Here is an 8,190-nt window from a genome sequence, read left to right as displayed (position 1 = left end):
CGGTTTCAGCTGGTTTGATCCGCTTCCATCCGGTTTGATCCGGTCTGAACCGGTTTCATCCGGTCTGATCCGGTTTGAACCGGTTTGAGCCGGTTTGATCCGGTTTCAGCCGGTTTGAACCGGTTTCAGCTGGTTTGATCCGGTTCCATCCGGTTTGATCCGGTCTGAACCGGTTTGATCCGGTATGAACCAGTTTGAGCCAGTTTCATCCGGTTCCATCCGGTTTGATCCGGTCTGAACCGGTTCGATCCAGTTTGAACCGGTTTGAGCCGGTTTGATCCGGTTTCAGCCGGTTTGAACCGGTTTCAGCTGGTTTGATCCGGTTCCATCCGGTTTGATCCGGTCTGAACCGGTTTCATCCGGTCTGATCCGGTTTGAACCGGTTTGAGCCGGTTTGATCCGGTTTCAGCCGGTTTGAACCGGTTTCAGCTGGTTTGATCCCGTTCGAGCCGGTTTGATCCGGTCTGAACCGGTTTGATCCGGTTTGAACCAGTTTGAGCCAGTTTCATCCGGTTCCATCCGGTTTGATCCGGTCTGAACCGGTTCGATCCAGTTTGAACCGGTTTGAGCCGGTTTGATCCGGTTTCAGCCGGTTTGAACCGGTTTCAGCTGGTTTGATCCGGTTCCATCCGGTTTGATCCGGTCTGAACCGGTTTGATCCAGTTTGAACCAGTTTGAGCCAGTTTCATCCGGTTCCATCCGGTTTGATCCGGTCTGAACCGGTTTGAGCCGGTTTGATCCAGTTTCAGCCGGTTTGAACCGGTTTCAACTGGTTTGATCCGGTTCCATCCGGTTTGACCCGGTCTGAACCGGTTTGGTCCAGTTTGAACCAGTTTGAGCCAGTTTCATCCGGTTCCATCCGGTTTGATCCGGTCTGAACCGGTTTCATCCGGTCTGATCCGGTTTGATCCGGTTTCAGCCGGTTTGAACCGGTTTCAGCTGGTTTGATCCGGTTCCATCCGGTTTGACCCGGTCTGAACCGGTTTGAGCCAGTTTCATCCGGTTCCATCCGGTTTGATCCGGTCTGAACCGGTTTCATCCGGTCTGATACGGTTTGATCCGGTTTCAGCTGGTTTGATCCGGTTCCATCTGGTTTGATCCGGCCTGAACCGGTTCGATCCGGTTTGAACCGGTTTGAGCCGGTTTGATCCGGTTTCAGCCGGTTTCAACCGGTTTCAGCTGGTTTGCTCCGGTTCCATCCGGTTTGATCCGGTCTGAACCGGTTTGATCCGGTTTGAACCAGTTTGAGCCAGTTTCATCGGGTTCCATCCGGGTTGATCCGGTGTGAACCGGTTTGTGCCGGTTTGATCCGGTTTCAGCCGGTTTGAACCGGTTTCAGCTGGTTTGCTCCGGTTCCATCCGGTTTGATCCGGTCTGAACCGGTTTGATCCAGTTTGAACCAGTTTGAGCCAGTTTCATCCGGTTCCATCCGGTTTGATCCGGTCTGAACCGGTTTCATCCGGTCTGATCCGGTTTGAACCGGTTTGAGCCGGTTTGATCCGGTTTCAGCCGGTTTGATCCGGTTTCAGCTGGTTTGATCCGCTTCCATCCGGTTTGATCCTGTCTGAACCGGTTCGATCCGGTTTGAACCGGTTTGAGCCGGTTTGATCCGGTTTCAGCCGGTTTGAACCGGTTTCAGCTGGTTTGATCCGCTTCCATCCGGTTTGATCCGGTCTGAACCGGTTTCATCCGGTCTGATCCGGTTTGAACCGGTTTGAGCCGGTTTGATCCGGTTTCAGCCGGTTTGAACCGGTTTCAGCTGGTTTCATCCGGTTCCATCCGGTTTGATCCGGTCTGAACCGGTTTGATCCGGTTTGAACCAGTTTGAGCCAGTTTCATCCGGTTCCATCCGCTTTGATCCGGTCTGAACCGGTTCCATCCGGTCTGATCCGGTTTCATCCGGTTCCATCCGGTTTGATCCGGTTTCAGCCGGTTTCAACCGGTTTCAGCTGGTTTGATCCGGTTCCATCCGGTTTGATCCGGTCTGAACCGGTTTGATCCGGTCTGATCCGGTTTGAACCGGTTTGAGCCGGTTTGATCCGGTTTCAGCTGGTTTGATCCGGTTCCATCTGGTTTGATCCGGTCTGAACCGGTTCGATCCGGTTTGAACCGGTTTGAGCCGGTTTGATCCGGTTTCAGCCGGTTTCAACCGGTTTCAGCTGGTTTGCTCCGGTTCCATCCGGTTTGATCCGGTCTGAACCGGTTTGATCCAGTTTGAACCAGTTTGAGCCAGTTTCATCCGGTTCCATCTGGTGTGATCCGGTCTGAACCGGTTTCATCCGGTCTGATCCGGTTTGAACCGGTTTGAGCCGGTTTGATCCGGTTTCAGCCGGTTTGAACCGGTTTCAGCTGGTTTGATCCGGTTTGAGCCGGTTTGAGCCGGTTTGATCCGGTTTGAGCCGGTTTGAACCGGTTTCAGCTGGTTTGATCCGGTTCCATCCGGTTTGATCCGGTCTGAACCGGTTCGATCCGGTTTGAACCGGTTTGAGCCGGTTTGATCCGGTTTCAGCCGGTTTGAACCGGTTTCAGCTGGTTTGATCCGCTTCCATCCGGTTTGATCTGGTCTGAACCGGTTTCATCCGGTCTGATCCGGTTTGAACCGGTTTGAGCCGGTTTGATCCGGTTTCAGCCGGTTTGAACCGGTTTCAGCTGGTTTGATCCGGTTCCATCCGGTTTGATCCGGTCTGAACCGGTTTCATCCGGTTTGAACCTGTTTGAGCCAGTTTCATCCGGTTCCATCCGGTTTGATCCGGTCTGAACCGGTTCGATCCAGTTTGAACCGGTTTGAGCCGGTTTGATCCGGTTTCAGCTGGTTTGAACCGTTTTCAGCTGGTTTGATCCGGTTCCATCCGGTTTGATCCGGTCTGAACCGGTTTCATCCGGTCGGATCCGGTTTGAACCGGTTTGAGCCGGTTTGATCCGGTGTCAGCCGGTTTGAACCGGTTTCAGCTGGTTTGATCCGGTTCCATCCGGTTTGATCCGGTCTGAACCGGTTTGATCCAGTTTGAACCAGTTTGAGCCAGTTTCATCCGGTTCCATCCGGTTTGATCCGGTCTGAACCGGTTTGAGCCGGTTTGATCCAGTTTCAGCCGGTTTGAACCGGTTTCAACTGGTTTGATCCGGTTCCATCCGGTTTGACCCGGTCTGAACCGGTTTGATCCAGTTTGAACCAGTTTGAGCCAGTTTCATCCGGTTCCATCCGGTTTGATCCGGTCTGAACCGGTTTCATCCGGTCTGATCCGGTTTGATCCGGTTTCAGCCGGTTTGAACCGGTTTCAGCTGGTTTGATCCGGTTCCATCCGGTTTGATCTGGTCTGAACCGGTTCGATCCGGTTTGAACCGGTTTGAGCCGGTTTGATCCGGTTTCAGCCGGTTTGAACCGGTTTCAGCTGGTTTGATCCGGTTGCATCCGGTTTGATCCGGTCTGAACCGGTTTCATCCGGTCTGATCCGGTTTGAAACGGTTTGAGCCGGTTTGGTCCGGTTTCAGCCGGTTTCAACCGGTTTCAGCTGGTTTGATCCGGTCTGAACCGGTTTGATCCAGTTTGAACCAGTTTGAGCCAGTTTCATCCGGTTCCATCCGGTTTGATCCGGTCTGAACCGGTTTGAGCCGGTTTGATCCAGTTTCAGCCGGTTTGAACCGGTTTCAGCTTGTTTGATCCGGTTCCATCCGGTTTGATCCTGTCTGAACCGGTTTGATCCGGTTTGAACCAGTTTGAGCCGGTATGATCCGGTTTCATCCGGTTTGATCCGGTTTGAACCGGTTTCAGCTGGTTTGATCCAGTTCCATCTAGTTTGATCTGGTCTGAACCGGTTTCATCGGGTCTGATCCCGTTTGACCCGGTTTGAGCCGGTTTGATCCGGACTGAACCGGTTTCACCTGGTTTCATCCGGTTCCATCCCGTTTGATCCGGTCTGAACCGGTTTCATCCGGTCTGATCCGGTTGGAACCGGTTTGAGCCGTTTGATCCGGTTCCATCCAGTTTCATCCGGTCTGAACCGGATTTATCTTGTTTGAACCAGTTTGAGCTGGTTTGATTCGGTTCCATCCGGTTTGATCCGGTCTGATCCGGTTTGAACCGGTTTGAGCTGGTTTGAACCTGTTTGAGCCGGTTTCAACCGGTTTCAGCTGGTTTGATCTGGTTCCATCCGGTTTGACCCGGCCTAACCGGTTTCATCCGGTCTGAACCGGATTGATCCGGTTTCATCCAGTTTGAGCCGGTTTGATCTGGTTCCATCCGGTTTGATCCGGTCTGAACCGGTTTCTTCCGTTCTGATCCGGTTTCATCCAGTCAAAACAGGTTTGATCCGGTCAAAACCATTTGGAACCGGTCCATCCAGTTTGATCCGTTCTGATCTGATCTGGTTTGATCCGGTCAAAACCGGTTTGAACCTGTCTGATCCGGTTTCATCCGGTCTGGTCCGGTTCGATCCGGTTTGATCCAGTCTGATCCGGTCAAAATCGGTTTGATCCGGTCAAAACCGGATCCATCCGGTCTGATCTGGTTTGTTCTGGTCAAAACTGGTTCGACACAGCTGCCACCACCTGCCCGCCGCCCTGGCTTCTGGGAGCCCCATCGCCGGGGGTGCAGGCACCCCCCAAGATCGGGCTCCCAGCCGCCTACCCCGGCCCGGCCCCCTGGCTTCTGGGAGCCCCATCGCCTAGGCACCCCCCGCGATCGGGCTCCCAGCCGCCACCACCGGCCCGCCCCCCTGGCTTCTGGGAGCCCCATCCTCAGGGGTGCAGGCACCCCCCTTGATCGGGCTCCCAGCTGCCACCCCCGTCCCGCCCCTCTGGCTTCTGGGAGCCTTGTGGACTCACAGCCTCTTTCTGATATTGTGAGTAATATCATCTCCCCATCTGAAAATTTTCATCTCCTTCTCAGACGATTGTACACCCCCAGTGTGCACATACTCAGAGGGAGTAACCCCCTCTGTATTAGGAGTCATATCAGCCTTTTCCTCCCTGAATATTCAGAACAGTATCCCAGGGTTGTTTCTACTTCCAGTGGTACTGATTGTCATATCCTCCTCTCCCAAGCAGAAGTTCGAAACACTATTACGGGGGGTGTACACCGTCTGTGATATAGAAATTAACATCGTCCTCTCCCCGGTGGATATCAGGAACAAGTCTATTAATCATTAATATTAGTAATTATATTAATATTAATAATAATTATTGATATTAATGATCACAATAAAGAGAGTAAACATTAATACTGGTTTAAAATGTTAATGATTTGTAACAATAATTATTAGTAATATCACTATTAATAATAATATAACGATATTAGCAATTAATGTGACTTAAATCAATACCCAGTGATGCTGGGAATCAAATAATAATTAGTTTTAGGAACTAATAATATTATTTGATGACATTAATATTAATAATTAATTGAAAGCAGGCATAATCATCTATTGAAAATCATTATCCATAATTAATAATGGTATCTTATGAATTTTTAGTATCATTGATAATTATTAAAATCAATCATTGATGATTAATAATCATATTATTATTCCTCATTCCACAGGAAATGTAAACCTACTTGTGATGCTGTTCTTAATATCCAGGGACGGAAAGCAGGATTTTAGTTTTTTTTTTTTTTTTTTTGAGATGGAGTCTCGCTCTGTCGGCCAGGCTGGAGTGCAGTGGCCGGATCTCAGCTCACTGCAAGCTCCGCCTCCCGGGTTCACGCCATTGTCCTGCCTCAGCAGCCTCCCGAGTAGCTGGGACTACAGGCGCCCGCCACCTCGCCCGGCTATTTTTTTGTATTTTTTAGTAAAGACGGGGTTTCCCCATATTAGCCAGGATGGTCTCGATCTCCTGACCTCGTGATCCGCCCGTCTCGGCCTCCCAAAGTGCTGGGATTACAGGCTTGAGCCACCGTGCCCGGCCGGATTTTAGTTTTAATATCACAGTAGGTGTACGCTCACCACGTGATGCTGATCCGAATATAAAGCGGGGTAGAGTATCACATGACTCCAAACATAGCAATGAATGGATAGCTACCCGGTAATATTGCTCCTAATATTCCCGGAAGAAGCCTATGCTATTAGTCCGAATATGGCACTGAAGGTACAGCTCTTCTGAGATAGTGTTCCTAGTATGCGGAGGGGTAGAGGATGATAATAATTCGCAGGCTGTGTGCTCCCGCCCAGTGATATTGTAATTACTATCCTGGGAGGGAGAGGATGATATTGCACTCTGTACAGCAGGAGGCGTACACCCAGTCTGGGATATTGTTCCTAATATCCATGGAGGGGACAGGCTGATATTACTCGCAATGTGGCACAGGGTGGACATTCACCCTGTTTCATCCTTCTCAATATTCCAAGGCCGAGAGACTGATATTAATCTCAGTACCACAGACACTGTACAACCCCTTGTGATACTCTTCCAAATATCCAGATCAGGTTCCCAGCAGCCACCCCCAGCCGGCCCCCCCGGCTTCTGGGAGCCCCATTGCCAGGGGTGCAGGTATCCCCCGCGATCGGGCTCCCAGCCGCCACCCCCGGCCCGCCCCCCTGGCTTCTGGGAGCCCCGTCGCTGGGGATGCAGGCACCCCCCGCGATCGGGCTCCCAGCTGCCACCCCCGGCCCGCACTCCTGGCTTCTGGGAGCCCCATCGCTGGGGGTGAATGTCCCCTTTGTCCTTATCACCATGTAGCTAGCAATATTGTGACATTTTTACTGCAGAGTGAATGATGACTGGGGCATCTTAAGAGGAGTTGTAGGGTGTTTCTTTCTGCATAGGTACCTCTTCTCCCTCCTACCCGCAATTGACAAGTGCCCATCCACTCCAGCATTAGAGATGCTACTAATATGTGAATTTTTGGTGGTCCCTCCAGGTGAGCCTTCCCAGACTTTCCCTTTTCCAGGAGCTCAACCTCCTGTTCATGTCTAGCTGTCTATCTACTCTAACAGAGCCCACTATCCTGTGTCTTTCCCAAAAATAGTGAGGGAACAATGAATTGGAAACCATAGCAAATGATATACATGTAGATGAAAACTTTACAACTTACACAAATAATCACTCAAAACCATCCTTACACTAAAAATGCAAGACTATACAATTTCTAGAAGAAACTATAGAAGAAAAGCTATGTGCCTTTGGGTTTGGTAATGAATTTTAACAAATGGCAAAAAAGGATGATATACCCAGAAGAAATGACAATGTGAATTTCTTAATATTTATAAATATTTAAAGTTTATACTCTGGAAAATACCTTGTGAAGGGAACAAAAAGACATGTCACATATTGAAAGAAAATATTTGCAAAATACAGATCTGAGAAAGACTTTGTATTCAAAATACATACAAAATTCTTAAAACTGAACAATAAGTTAAACAGCCCAATTAAAAATGCACACAGATCTGAACGAACACCTCACCAAAGATGATCTACAGAAGGCAAGTAAACATACCAAAAGATGCTCAACATAGTACATAACTGAAAACCACAATGAGATAGCACAGCTGGTCTATACCTCTTACAACTGCTAAACTCTTTAAAAAATGACAAATTGCTGGAGGAAAAACAAGAACTCTTTTCATTGCTGGTGGGACACTGTGTATAAGACCGAAATATGCCACCCTAAAATATAATGGCAGGAAACCAGAATATGCCACCCAAAAATATGTCCCTTTGGCTTAAGAATTATTCCAAGCTGATTATTTTGAAAAAAAAAAAAAAGCCAACAAAGGAAGTTCTGAAAACAGAGTAGAAGTTACCCTTGTGTAAGGAAAATTTACATCTATAAAGGAAATCCCCATTTAAGAGCTACCTCTCTCTCTCAGCACCAAGAAGAGAAAGGTAACTAAATCACTAAAGAGTCTTATCAATAAGGTATACATGTTTTTAAAACTTTTCTGTTTTTCTCATTTTAATCTGTTGTTTGTTACAGAGGGTCCTATCTAAGAATTCCAAAAACACAGAAAATTATTTGTCCTCCCCTATTACAAGTTGGGCAGTTTTTTCCAAAGCTAAACAACTCTCACCTTACAATCCAAAAATCACATTCCTAAGTATTTTGACAACTACTTTGATGTTATTTCTAAATAAAAGCTACCATGCAGTTATTTACAGAAGCTCTATTCATAATGACCAAACGAAAAAAAGAATCAGAAAATCTTATAGTAGATGACTGTGTGGGAATCCACTCAGACATCAAGAGTTCTTATAAAG

The sequence above is a fragment of the Macaca nemestrina genome, unplaced genomic scaffold, assembly GCF_043159975.1.
Source record: "Macaca nemestrina isolate mMacNem1 unplaced genomic scaffold, mMacNem.hap1 Scaffold_58, whole genome shotgun sequence".
Lineage (NCBI taxonomy): Eukaryota > Metazoa > Chordata > Mammalia > Primates > Cercopithecidae > Macaca > Macaca nemestrina.
The sequence above is the reverse complement of the archived record's forward strand: the minus strand, read 5'-3'. Positions refer to the sequence as shown.